The sequence below is a fragment of the Dioscorea cayenensis genome, chromosome 17, assembly GCF_009730915.1.
Source record: "Dioscorea cayenensis subsp. rotundata cultivar TDr96_F1 chromosome 17, TDr96_F1_v2_PseudoChromosome.rev07_lg8_w22 25.fasta, whole genome shotgun sequence".
Classification (NCBI taxonomy): Eukaryota; Viridiplantae; Streptophyta; class Magnoliopsida; order Dioscoreales; family Dioscoreaceae; genus Dioscorea; species Dioscorea cayenensis.
The window spans coordinates 19,003,908-19,018,376 of record NC_052487.1 but is presented as its reverse complement, the minus strand read 5'-3'; positions in this window follow the sequence as shown (position 1 = coordinate 19,018,376).

Here is a 14,469-nt window from a genome sequence, read left to right as displayed (position 1 = left end):
GTGCATATGCTGATGACGATAGTTAGACTCAGACGCGATGCTGATGCAGTGTATTTTTCCTCCATCCCAAGGGCAAAAGGGAAAATATATGTCACCGTCAGCAGGTAACATATATCGTCATCGTCGAATCGAATGTTCTCAACTCAACATGAGTCTCTGTAAACGCTGCTTTTCATGCTTTAAAACAGATACATATAGTGTTTGAAAAATAATGGTTACAGCTTAACTAAAGTCTATATCATGCAAAATACATGTTATCGTTTAAATCAATGCTTTCACACGACATCGCTAGAAGATGGTACCTCCCTGGTCACCGCTTAAAACATCTTTACGTATTTTCTTAAACACCGCTGTCATTGTTTAAAAGAAGTAATCTTTTCTTAAACACCGTCGTCTGCTTAAACATATTTACTTTATTTTTCTATCATTATCAACGACGCTCTTTGCTTCCCCACATTGTTTGTTTTTACTAGGTCTATGTTTAAATTTCGTAAGTTCACAACAAATAAGCTTGTTACTGCTTTATTTATAAAAGATTTACAACATTTACAACATTTACAACTTCCGCCTCGTACTGGACACCTCACGACTCAACCCTCGTGATAACGAAACAAGTGTCTCAGACACTGATGTGATTCACGCTTCCTCTTTCCCACCATTTTTCAGTGCACAAAATGGGATTTCACAACACTGGACCCATCTGAGTCGAACGGGTAGGGGTAAAAAGCTAGTTAAACACTCAAACTAAGGGCTACCGTCTGGGTGTAAAAATAGAGGGGGTTTTTGGGAAGTTTTTAAAAATTACTTAGTACGTAACAATAATTTTCCCTAATAATAATAATAATAATAATAATAATAATAATAATAATAATAATAATAATAATAATAATACACCCATCGTCTTAAGCATTTGGGGATCGCAACATAATTAATTTTTTTCCACATTACCCTATTAAAAGATAAAGTACTAGATAAATCAAAATTAAATGTATCATTTTGCTGAATGAAAAAAAGTCATTGTCTTATATATATATATATATATATTACTTAGAAAGTTAGAATTACTCTGAGAAATTCTAAAAAAATAACCAATATCCATTGTTTATAAATTATTACTAATATTCATATGGTCATTGTCTCTAGTGAACTCTGCAATCCCATGGATCTTTAACACGAAAATCACATGAGAAAAGAATTCAACATTATCCTACATCTCACTGTAATTATATATATACTCAAAAATAGTAAGCTTTATTTACATGAGAATTGTGTTCGCAAGTTAAAAATTAATTGATCATTCAGTTTGCACCCACAACCGTGGGTTCATTACTATCACATACATTTAACGGGAATTCTAACACGGTATCTTTTTAAATATTCTACACTTGTTTTAATTAGTTGGTCATTTAAAACCCTTTGGTACTGTTATTTAATTTATAAACTAAATTTTTATATCAATGCACATATATCTTGCTACTTTATTTCAATATTATCTTTGCATAAACATGACTAAATTAATAGAAGATCCATGAGGCAATAGTTCAGTTTGAAACAATAAAATAAACTGCTTTCTATATTAATGAAATCATGCCTCAAGATTGATTTAGTATTTATGTTAGGTGTCTTATTATTATTATTATTTTATTTTTTTTAACAGTCACGAGTTAAATAAAACTTGAATATTTGACCTTTGAATATAGAGTAAAAAATGTAATATACTAACAATTTTGACATTATTATTTTTGTTTTTAGAAAAATATCACTACAATTTTTCAAAAATCAAATTTGTTGGTATAGAGATTGAGATAATTTGCAAATTGCATATAGAAATAGAGTAAAAACACTAAAAATTTCAGTAGATTTTGAAAGGGCATTAAGATATATATATATATAAGTGGTAACTCTAAGATTTTTATATTGATACTAACTGGGATTCTATACTGAACCCAGTGCTCTTGCACTCAAAAATCTCAAAAACTTAGCCTACCAACCTCTATACCTATATATAAATCCATTACACTTCTATTACACAACCGACACAGACTATATTTTTCAACATAATTTATAATTTAGTGAGAGTAAAGTAGAAAATAGCAAAAATTCAAAAGATTTAAATACTAACGTATCAAAGGGCCACTGTAGTCAAAGATAGTCATATTGTGAAAAATAAGTATAAAATATTTAAGAGGTCTTATTTTTCAATCTCATTGTATATAGTGCGATTATGAGTCTTTTGATTATGGGTGTGAATTTTCTATTCAAATGCAATATCATCAAATAAAAATGTACTGATTCAATGATTAATTTTTGACCAATGCATAAACCTCTAATATATATATATATATATATAGCTTGTGTTGCTTTTATCCAAAACAATAGCTGAAAGGCTAATGTCGTCCTGTGCAAGTTTGACAACTCACTGGTCTTTTTCTGTTGATGAATATTGGCCAATGAAGTGAGGGATTGACTTGTTTGGTTGACCTAGTCAAGCAAGAATGGCGGGCCATGAATCCATGATATCAAAGCAGTGTCACCACTCGCTGTGAAACGTAGACCTGACATGCTAGGAGCTACAAAGAAAAATAAATAAAATAATAACGATAAAAGCGACACAAAGAGATATATGATGAAAACCCCTAAATACTAGCAAGAAAACTACAGAAAAGATAAGAAATTTACTATGTGTAAAAATTTCGTGAGCTACAAACCTCTCTAATAATGCTGAGAAACCAAAGATCCTCTTATACTTGTAGAATGTATTAATCTCAAACTATTTTCTCACACTTCTCACCCTTCTTCTCTCTCTCTAACTTACTCACTCTTACTCATGCTGTCTTAACAAACGTCACGGGGGTTTATATAGTTTTCACCAAACAAAACCAGCGATTGGTGATCATTTCGATCCAGATGTCATTAACGACTTTATGAGAGGCAAGACACCCACCCCAAATAATAAAATATCTCCTCACCAACCTCTTCACCCACCACCAAGTCACGACAAAGAAGGCGAAATGACATCCTCGCTTCTTCCACTCATCGAAGAATACAATCGCTACTGCCAATCAACTGATTTACCTGACTTTATTATAAATTCTCTGAAAATCACCTTACGAGGAAGAAAACTCAAACATCAAAAGTTCTTCCCATCTATTATTAAATTTTAAATTTTTTTATAAAATTTTAAAAATCAATTATTTATTATAAAGAAATATAAATAGTGAGCTAATTTAATTTAATTTTAATTTATTTGATTTTACTTTTAAAAATCCAAAATTCTCTAGATCCACAGATTTTTTAAATCAAAATTTTTAAAAAAGTTAATAGTACAAACATGTTTTAAAAATTTATAATTTAAAAATTTAAAAATTTATGGCAGATTCATTATAGTCACGTCAATAAACTTAGAGGTAGCTTCTACAATCAAACTTGTGACAAAATTCATAGATTGCTAACCTGTCATCTATTATGAATTTCAAAATTTGACGTTTTTCGAAAAGTTAGATTTTGAACTTACCTTTCAAATAAAACAAAATCAACTCAATTAGAAAAAATATTAGAATATTACGACTATTTCAGTATAGCTACTCCCATAAACCCAGGGGCAGCTTCTACAATGAGATTTGCGACGCAAAACCTAGATTACTACCTATTATCCATTTTGAATCTCAATATTTATCATCTATCAAAAAGATAGATGTTGAACTTATCTTTCAAATATAACATGAATCAACTTAATTGGAAAAGAAATTAAAAAATTATAACCAATTCAATATAGCTACATCCATAAACTCACTGCAGCAGTGTTCTACTATCAAACTCACGATGCAAAACTGAGATTTGCTAATCTATACATTTTTATTGTTTATTGTTTACCATATATATATATATATATACGGTAATCATCATTTAGTGACGTCCCTAGATTTCAAATCTAGTGACGTCTACAAGAAATCACTCTGATGAAACTCGACTGCCTTATCATTACGAACGTAGAAAACCGCTGTCTACAAATGTTGTACAGATGATCACTGAATAGAAGAAAAAGCGTGTACAGATTTATATAATCAATCAACCATCTCGATGATGATCCAACGGCTAGATTTGAAAAGCATCCCTAGATTTGAAATCTGTGACGTCCTGGGGACGATGTTTTCCCTATATATATATATATATATATATCCTTTTTATTTTAGGTTTTGAAACCTTTTACAACCGAATGAGCACCCTTCTTCATGATAAGGTCAAAGGAACTCTCCGCTTTTGAAAATAAATAGATAAATAAGTCATTTTTAGAGTAAATCACTTTTGTAAATAATGATCAAGTTGTAATAAAATTTTCTTTTATTAAAAATTCTTAATATAAATGATAAAATTTAACTAACTAAGATCAGTGTATGTGTATATATATTTATATTTTATATGATGTAAGGTGGACCTCACTTGAGAGACTTTATTTCTGGAATCATATGTCTGTATCATGTATAGATACTTTAAGTTTCTATCATAAAATACTCAATTTATCAGCACCTATGTGTTCAAAAAGGGAAAGTAAACGCAATTAAAATAATAATAGTTCAATCTAGTTTTATATATACATTTTGCAAGTTTGAGAGGTATTGTTTAACATATAATACACCCAAACCAACTTGTATTATATTTATAGAGAGGTTGAATTTTATTTATTTAATTAAATCTTTGATTTTGTAGTGATAGTTTCACAGACAGGTCATGTGCTTCATTTAACATTTGAATACTTTTATTTTATTAGAATTTAAAATATGAAATTAATACCTGATTTAGGAAGTAATCGTTTGTTTTTATTATTTACAAACCGATGACAAGCATCCCTCTGGCTTCAAGACAACTAAAAACTCAGCACAAATATAAAATTATTATTTTAACATATTTGAATCGTCACTTTTACTTTTTTACATGGATGTCGGGCTCCATTTTATATTTTTAAAATAATTATTTTATGTAAAAAGATCTGTGAATGAATTGGTAAAACAAAGATAATACCATAACCTAATAATAATAAATCTTATCCCTCGTAATCTCGGAGGATGGAGAACTACGGTTCTCTCACAAAAGACCCTACTGTAATAATTGGTAGAAGATTAATACTAATATTTTTACAATATATTTATAGTATATTTGTACAAGATTTGCGATGTAAAAGATCGATCTTATATTATTTATCTATCATGTGAGTGATTTCCACTGGGCTATTTAGTGATGGTACTATTAAATATTACAGATAAATAATTATTTGTTAAAAAGGAAAATTCAGTCAAGCCACTAATGAGATTATCATCAGTGGACATAGCAGGCTAAGTAGGCACTAATTAAGACTCTAGAAACCAGAATTCCTGAGTGGGATAAAGCTAAGTTCCACCAGCACTAAGAGCTAACAACAAGCATTCTTCAAACCCTATAATTAGGATTATAATTGTCTTGCTCTGGTCTACAACTTTATTTCCCCCTTCCAGCAACCCACTAGCTTCTTTTTTTAAAAAAAATAAAATTAAAAAAGCATAATTATAAAGACATAAAATTGACTGTCACTATTTAATTGATTTATTTTCCTTATAAAAAATGACTTAAAACAATCATTAGTAAGTGAACTTTGTTTCATCCCTATTGGTTGGCATAATAAATGGGCAGTTTTCTTTAGAGAATTTATGTATTGTTTCGGTCTTCTTCCTCATTCTTTAGGAAAAAGTGAACCACAGATTCAGATAATATATTATTTCTTTTGTAGATGGATTATAGTGTTTGATTAGAGAAATTTTGAAATCAACCAAATTCCGAGTATAATAAGATATGAATACATGTGCATTTAAAAATTCATGGCTGTATTTAACTGAAAATTTTAGAAAAAATATTTGGAAAATTTTGAGTTTGCGTTTATATTTGGATGTAATTGAAAGAGTAAACAGAAGTATAATTTAAAAGTATGTTTAATTACTAATAAATATTTCTAATTTATTCATTATAATAAATACAGGGGTTTTTGCATGCACACCTTTGTAAAAATATTTTTATTGCTAGTATAAACTTTTTTCTAACCAAAAAAATCAAATTAAAAATTTATTAAAAAGTATTTATTAACTCTTATTAAAAAAATTGAATAATCTCTGAAAATATACAATTACATGTGATTTTTATATAAAAAGTAAATTAATTATTAACCTTTACATAAGTGCGCAAGTAATTTTTTTCATAAAATAAAATACAAAATTTAGGTAATAAAATGCCCTAACAGGTCAAAGTCTTGCACCAGACCCACAAAGAAGGCATTGATTAGAACTTGAAAGTTACACTACGCTTTTAGACCAGACCAGGTCACCAGAGAAAGGGACTCATCGATGATTAATCAGACCAATATCTGGTTTTGGTATGGACTCAAGTAGGGGTTAGTAAAACCGGGTACCTGATCCGATTTTTTATGATCGGAAAAACTCAACTCGTATCAGACCCAGTTTAAACCTGGTACTGAAAATTGGATATCCAGTTTAAACCAGATTGGATATCAGATAGCCGGATTTATCTACTCTATAAATTTGTTTTATATAACAAGATTACATTAAAAAAACAAATATAAAAAACTTATAACTTAGCATTAAACACTTATATTATTCATCACATAACAAAATCATAACAAAAATTGCTAAGAGGTGTGTTATTCATGGTGGTACCACAAAAAGTCCAGCACCCGTCAGCAACTTATTATTATTATTATTATTATTATTATTATTATTAGTTAGTATTTATTTTTTTTTGTTTTTGTTTGCGTCATTTATTGCTAACACATGCCAAAACCACTTGGTTCAAGTGGTTAGCGGCACAAAAATAAAATGTCTCGTGTGATGTGCAAAATGATGAAAGGTTTGAATCTTGTTGGAGGAATTAACTCACGGGTGATATCACAACTAACTCACGTGCTATAGAGACATACGTTTGTCACCATTTAAAAAAAAAGAAGAATAATACTAGGGCGTGTTTGGTTTGGATGGAGGTAATAAACAAGGTTAAAATAAGAATTATTGTTAGTAATTTATATTGATGTTTAGATGCACCACTGTTGGAATGAAAATTAAATGCGTAAGGAATGGAAAATAATACTAGTTAAAAATAGGGAGAAATGACACTTTTTTGGATGAATGAATTATATTAATCTTAACATTTTTACCCCTTTGAATATTTAATTAAATAAAATTTAAAATCAAAATAAAATTTATTATATATAATTATAATAATAAAATTAAAATGATATTTTTGCCCATAAAACTAATAATTAATTAAAATGAGATACCAAAGATGAATATTTAATTATAATAATTATTTTTAACAATAATATTCAAAATATTTTTTAATTAAAAAATTTATTTATCATTAATTACATGTAATCAGATTTATGTATATCAACCGTGTAAAAGTAATTTGTTACATTCTCCTCATACTTTTTTTTGTCATTTCCAATGAAATAATTCTCTAATCAAATACAGCTTTCATTTTTGTTCTTATTCTTATTCTTGTATTTCTATAGTCTCATTTTCATTCTCATTCCAATTCCATTTCTGTTACGTGAACCAAATGCACCTTTCACCTTATCATTTTGGAGGATTAAAACAAAAATTTCTGGTTGCTTCCATTTAAAAGGTTTGATTGATAGGAACACGGTCATATGGTGAGTCTTTTCTTTTTTTTCTTTTTTAAATGAGGAGTTAGAAATATATAACATTTCAATATAAGTGAAATTTTAAATTATCAAGTGTAATTAGTCCGATAATTTAAAAAAAGGTGATTTCAAAAATACTATTTAACAAGTTATATGAGACATTTTGTTAAATCTAAGATGGATACATAAGTAAAAATAAAAAAAAAAGTGAAAATTGCCAAAAACACCAAATAAGTTTGCAATATGCACAAAAACACCCTCTTAATTTGACTATCCTTAAAACACCTTCCTTTTAAATATAATGATTTTTTACCCCCTCAGACCCAAAAAGCATAGTAACTGGTGGTTGACAGAGTTACATTTGAATTTTATGGACAAATTTGCCCCTTGTATGGGGAGTCGTGGCAGTGCAATCATGTTCTCGGTTTGAGAGGAAGTGGGGGATTACTTTTTTAGTTAATCCCTGAGACTCTTACTGCCGCCGGTTAAACTTTTTTCTCTCTTCGCCTCTTCAGCTTTTCAATTTCCAAAGTTGTCTCCGCCCGGGCATCATTGTATCGAAGAAGAACCTCGCTTTCTACCATTCTTTCGAAGAAGAATTCCCGCTCAAGTATTCGGCATTCTATTAGTGTGCAATCTAATGTATTGAGCCAAGGCGGACGCCGTTGAAGAAGTTGTGTTTAGGGTTTTTTTTATAAACGATTCTGTTAGAGAAAGAGATTTTTCGGTTTTGTTTTGTGGTCCTGTTTTTATTGGATGATATTAAAATCTGCAGGGAGATTTATCAATTAGGGTTTTGTTTTTGTTTTTAACTTGGTCTGTGTACGAAAGAGATTTTTTGATAGTTATGCTGTGTAATGTTTACAATGTAGGTTTTCGTTTAAGTTAATATGGTTGCAGTTTTAAAAATGTGGTTTCCTTTTAAGTACTGGGATTTTATTTAAACATTTGAGGTTTCCTTGTAAGATTTATTGTTTCTGTTTAAATAATGAGGTTACCGTTTAACTATTTATGTCTTTGTTTAAGAATTTAGATTAACGTTTAAAAACCTTTACTTTTCGCTTAAATTTAACTGAATACTATTTAATGTGTGGTTATTGTCGCAGGCTTGTGATTATGGCGGTCAACTTAGTTAATAGGCGATGTTACTTGAAACCGGTAGTGGAGACTTTGGCTGAGTTTGTAGCATTCACCGAGATTAAAGCTGTGTTCCAAGAGAGGGCACTCCTTGATTCATTGCTATATAGATATGATGGCCGTACCAACAAATTTAGGATCGGGGCAAGCTTGGTAAGTTTCAGGCCTGAAGATGTGGCTCTAGTTCTTGGACTGCGTTGCGATGGAGACGCAGTCATATTTCAGAAGAAGAAAATTTTGTCAAACTCCTCATGGTGTACCTCATGGGTACAATCCACTTCCCAAACACCTCATGCTCGGTTCCGAATTGGATTGTAGATTACGTCGATGATCTACCTGGCATGGGGCGATACGCATGGGCACGAGCGACGCACAAATGGCTGATGGAAGACGTCCCACAAGTGGCCGCTCGAGTGCAAGCGAGATGCGTCCAGCAGAAGACGAACACGGGGTACGTCAAAGGTTGCTCTGTCGCACTGAACATCTGGTTTTACGAGCTGACTGGCACCGGAAAGAAGGTGCGATTTGGCAAGACCCCGAGGATGCTGTGCTACGATGAAAGTAGTTACCGGAAGCAAGCGACGATAGAAGTAATATTGTCATCGCTTGAAAGAAAGGAGGTAATAAATCATTAGTTTCTGTTTAAATATCAAGCTTTTCTTTTTTAAATTATGAATTAGTGTTTAATTTTTCGGATTGATGTTTAACTATTTGGGATATTATTTAAAAAAATAACTACACTGTTTAAATAATTGGATTACCTGTTTAAAACCATTTGCTATTGTTTAAATTGAATGCTCTTCATTGACATTGTGTTGTTTAACTATGTTAGTTTCCTGAGCTGGTTGCGGCGAATACGGATGAACAAATATTCATTCGAGCTATCCGTCGTGGGGATGCTATTGCTCCCGGACCATTGGCGCGAAGGCAGGATGACAGGCCATCCTCTTCAAGGCGCCTCTGACGCTGTTCACCTAATGACAGCCCAACCCGCGCTAGAATACCTTGGCGCCGGAGGAGCTCCGTCCTACCCCTCCCAGCCGATACACCCCCTCTCCCAACGGCAACATCCCCTCCTACCTACTCAGCCACCCGATCATTAATTTATCATGTTTCCTTGTTCAAATATCAACGTTACTGTTTAAATATCAATGTGCACGTTTGAATACCAAGCTACCATGAAACTTATCAAATATATATATATATATATATATATATATATATATTTATTGATAAAAATTAATCTAAAATTTGCAAGAATGCTTCTAAATCAAAATTGCCGAATAAACGATCGAGTCACATTTTTTTTTTAGATCAACTCCGTCTTAAAGGATGTGTCATGGTCATCCTCCTCTGGAGAATCCTCCGCTATCAAGTAATAAGTGAAAAGTTTCTTTTCCTAACCAAGTCAAAATGGCCGCTTAATTGCTTGCCCGTCATTGCTTACCCGTCAGGCAATTACACTGGCATTCCGACTCGAACAGGAAAAGATAGTTTAACTTGTTGCGTGATTGCGGTTGATTGATTCTCCTGAAGAAGATGACCATGACACACCCTTTAAGGTAGAGTTGATCTCAAAAATGTGGTCTGACTGAAACGAATATCCTGGAGACCCTCTCGCTGACTCGCGGGATCTCCACATGCGGTCCAGTACAAGCCTTTCATAACTCTTCGAATAAACCTATCGCAAAAATTTCTCTTACAACAATCCAATCCAATCAACCCATTGCATGAAGAAGAAACTCATCCGAGAAGAAGTAGAGGAGGAGGAGGAGGGGGTGTCCAGGAGAAGGGTTCTTCCTTCTCATTTATGGTGTGAAGTACACAAGCCGGTTGACTCTTCAGATCCGAGAAAAAAAGGGAAACGCACGGGAGACAGAGCATGACTGATAACGAGGAAAAAAATATATATGCTTCGGATATTTATGTTAAATTTTAGAAAATTTAATGGCGTCATTAATTCTTGTGCGACATCCTTAAATGACATCCTTAATTCAGTTTAAACGAAAATGATCAATAGTTTAAGGAGAAACGTAAAAGTTTTAAACGATAACTAGCAAATTAAACATTAAAACCAATATTTAAACAGAAACCTAGAATGTTAAACGGAGAAGGACTTTTTTAAATGGTCTCTGATATATTTAAAGAGAAACTTGAACTATTAAATAATAATTAACTTATACATCTAGATAAACATAGAAGATTAGAACTTTACAAAGAGAAAAAATATTTATTTATTTACAATGCCTAGTCGGCGATAGTTTCGTGATTCTCGTCCGTAGGCTTCTCATTGTTGGGTATGGCGAATATAGCATCCTTATACGCCAGTTTGTAATTTTCGACGATGAAGTAACCGCTAATAAATCGATGAACGTTGGGTCGCAACACTTTAGATTGATCTGACGAGGAAGGAAGGCCTCCCACACCGTCAAAGTCGCTATGGGGTGGAACCATAGTGCTCGCAGAATCTGAATTCCTGCCAACACTTCAGTTTAAACGAAAATGATTAATATTTTAAGCAGAGACATAAAATGCTTAAATGATAAATTAAAAATTTAGACGTTAAATCAAATATTTAAACGTTAAGTCAAATATTTGAATAGAGATATAATAAATTAAACGGAGAAGACAATGTTTAAATGGAAACGTAATATATTTAAACAGAGACTGACATAGTTAAATAATAATTGACTTATACATTTCAATTTAAAAGAGAAGAACTTTACAACGAAAGGAACTCGTTTTTACTAGAATTCGACAATGGCACATCGTCTGTCTTGATAATAAGATCGACTACAGACGCATTTGAAGATGGAGTACACGTGACACATCCGTTGGAAGTCTAACTCGTTTTCTATTGGACAAACAGTTTCATATCCATCGGGTATGATAAACTTCACCCTGACACGGGAAACATCGAGACTCCATCGCTCACATATCTTAGCTAACATTGATTCCCAAGAAGTCAGCGCCGTGAACATTAGCACTCATCCCTCCTCGTTGTATCTAGCAATACCACAAATTGTGTTACTCCCTCAGAATGATCAAAGTGAGAGCAACGAAGAAATTCTCACCTTATCAGAAAACCGGCAGAACTCAAATCGAACAAATCAAATGAGGAGAAAAAGAAGAAGATGTGATTAGCCTTCTAAACTTTGTTTGACAAAAAAAAGCAAGCAGAAAGACAAAAAAAAAATGCAAAATTGTATGTATAAAGATTGGACATGATGTGATTGGGTGGTTTTTTTCCTATCATTTTCAATGGCAAAAGTGGAATTTCATAACATGAACCCATTTGAAGTGAACGGTAAGGGGTAAAAGGAAACTTAAACAATAACAGAAATATCCCCTCCAGGGTTTGCCAAAGTTGGAGGGGATATTTAGAAATATTTGAAATTCACGAGGGGTAAACAGTAATTTTCCCTATAAAAATATATCTAATGTAAAAGCTAAAATCAATATATTCTTTTTAGAGGTTAAAATAAACAATAACTCCACTTAGGAAAAAAACCACGGGTTATTTTTAACCCTGTAAAAACCGAAATAAAAAAAAATGAATTAAATCAGTTTCTTTCAGTTTCTTTTTCTTTTATGTTTTTTTTAACAAAGTTATAATTTACCGATAAAATATAAATAAATAAATAATAATAATATTATTTTATGCCTAGTATTAAATCATTTTAATTTATGTCATATAGCCATTAAAAACCTTAAAGCCTCACACATATGTTAGAAAGGAGATTTTTTTATTTTTATTTATTTTTTTATCTTTTTTTATAATAGGCGGCAAACGTGAACCCCCACTTAAGTGTTTATTAAAGGACATATATGTATACTCTATACACTCTCAAAAAATTTATAGAAATTATACCGAGCTAATAAGTTTTTCTTGCTATGTAACTGGAGAAGGAAGGTATACGATTCATCTAACAGTAAACCCACCGGAGACTAATTTAAATAGTACCTAACTAAAAAATAAGAGGGTAAATGATATTGCTATAATATCGTAGGCTCGGAATTTCAATCATGTACTTATTCATCCATTGCCCATTGCCCTGTGACAATCCATTGTCCTATGCATTGGTTGTCTATGTATGTATGGGAGGATTGCAGACAGCAGCATATGATTTCCCCAACAAAATTTTTTATTTCTATTTTTTTCATTTAATATTTATGAGAATCTAATTGCATGCAACATATTAGTGAGGTTTAGATCTATGGTTCCTTTAGCATAAATTCAGAAGAAAAATGAGATTGAAAGTGAAAGTTGGACCAAAAGCGTTTTAGCAAATAAGAGCAGTGGTTATCTTTTGACAAAAATATGAAATGTACCTTGCGCTCTCCACAAAAATTAAATTGCACTTGTAATTATCGGTGACATGGTACTATGCAACCAACCTTTTATTACAAAATTTAATTAAATATTACTATTATAAATATTTAAAATTAATAAGAATTTGTCTCTAATTTTTTTAATTTTAATTGATATTAATCAACTGGAAAAAAGTTAATTAATCAAATCATTGTGATATAAATCATATGGCACAATATTTTGTTTATATATAAATATGGTCGTGGTTTATCTACTTAATAAAAAAAAATTATGTATATATTTTAATAAATAAATAACAAGCACCTATAATTTAAAGAGAAGCAGAAATGTGTACAGACATGGACAACAACTACAAATTCAACTAGAGTAGTGATCCCACGGACTCGAGTCATGTGAGATCTAAAGGTGGAACCAAGACATGGCTGCATAGCAGCCACATTTTTTAATTTTTTTTTAAAACTATTATTATAATTTAAATTATAAGAATATAAAACAAAAAGTAGGATGGTCATTTACTTTAACCATAGTGACCCTTTCTTGGGTTTTGGAAATCCATGATGGTGTTCGTAATGGTGGATGAGAGGAGGAGGGGCGATCGGCGGTGCCAATGAAGTGCAAGCACCACCCATTCGAGGGCGGCTGTCGGGGTATGCGCCTTCTGTCTCCGTGAACGCCTCCTAGAGCTTGTAGCCTTTTGTCCCCCATTAGAATCCCGAGAATCATGGTGGCCCAACAATCGTGGTATGTCTCTAGCGAGATTCGGTTAATACGATAATGATCCCGAGCCCGAGTTGTCAGCGGCGATGATGCAGATATGGCAAATGCGGTGCCGAACACCGGCAAGGAAGTTCCTTGCTGGAGGAGTTTGCATATATATATATATATATATAGAGAGAGAGAGAGAGAGAGAGAGAGTTTACTTGTTTAATTTGGCACAATTGTTGTAAGAGAAATGGAGAAAAATGGGGCCAGAGAAGGAAAGGAGGAGAAAAGAAGAAGAAGATGAAAGAAAGGGAAAAAAAATAGGTAAGAAGGTCAGTATGGTTAAAGTAAATGACCATACAGCCATTTGTTTTATTTTCTTATAGTTTATAATAATGTTTAAAAAATAGTTTTAAATAAAAAACAAAAAACGTGGCTGCTATGCAACCACATCTCAGTTCCACCTTAGATTCCATCGACTTGAGTTCATGGGATCACTGCTCCATTCAACAAACACCTATATCCTCATCTTGAGTAGGCTTTGAGCTTAATTCTTAATCCTCTTTAAAATGGACATGTTATGTAAAATACTTGATGCTAATAGGAGACAATTAGC